A 986-nucleotide genomic window follows, 5' to 3' on the forward strand; every position below is an offset into this window, starting at 1 on the left:
AGGGATGTTACCTCTACAGTTTTCGGCTATTATAAGTGTTTATGCTTCAAGCGTAGTAATTGAACATTTTTACTATCTCAGTGTAACTCTCATATCAAATATATTCTCGAGTAACTTTATTATTTATTTATTAATAACTAATATTATTGAATATAATTCATTTTTAATAACTAATAAAATTATTAATTTTGAGTGTAAATCGCACGATCAGTTAATTAAGTGACTTACATAACCTCTAAAATACTCAACACGTGTCACGAGTTCCCGCAAACAACGGCTATTGAGTTGTAAGTATAAATTATTTTTTACGTTTATTATAAAATAAAAAATTATTCTTTCTTATTTATAACGAAAATATTGTTGGGAATAATGAAAAACGAATTCGGTGAAAGTTAGATTTTTATTACAAGTGGGAAATTTTTTTTTGTGTTTACTTATAAGAGCTCTAACTTCGACAGAATTTTTTTTTCACTATTTCTAACAATATGTATTTTCGATATAATTAAGAAACATAAAATTTTTCGCTTTCGTGAAACTATCTCATTTTTACATGTATATTTAATGTAATCAAAGATAAAATAAATGATAAATATAATAATTAAATAATTCAATCAGTTCTATTCATGTGTGCTTCGTATTGTACAGTGAACAATGCCAACAAAACGCAAAGGAGCCAATTTGAGCCGTGATACAAATAAATCTAGAAGCATTCGAAATAGAAGAGCCCAAAGAACCAAAGAACAAGTTCAGGAAGAAAATACTGGAGCGCGTGTAAAAATGGCGCAATTGCGTCAAGAACAATCAGACGATACACGAGCTGAACGCAATGAAGTCATGAGATTAGAACAACGACAATCACACCGTTTTACTGTCAATAGACGCAGAGCGAATGACCAACAACGCCAACAGGCACATCGAGCATTTGTAGCTACATCATTTCTGCGTCTAGCATTCCAGTATGAGCCCGATATTGAATATTATGCTCA

General features: G+C 30.5%; 1 long non-coding RNA gene across 1 annotated transcript; it reads left to right on the top strand.

Annotated features, from left to right (window-relative positions):
* Positions 1-248: 248 nt before the first annotated feature.
* LOC123268123 lies at positions 249-716 on the top strand. The gene is made up of 2 exons (XR_006510153.1): positions 249-287; positions 646-716. It is a non-coding gene; the product is annotated as an uncharacterized LOC123268123 (long non-coding RNA).
* The last annotated feature ends 270 nt before the right edge of the window (positions 717-986 follow it).

Source organism: Cotesia glomerata, linkage group LG6 (assembly GCF_020080835.1).
Source record: "Cotesia glomerata isolate CgM1 linkage group LG6, MPM_Cglom_v2.3, whole genome shotgun sequence".
Taxonomy (NCBI): Eukaryota; Metazoa; Arthropoda; class Insecta; order Hymenoptera; family Braconidae; genus Cotesia; species Cotesia glomerata.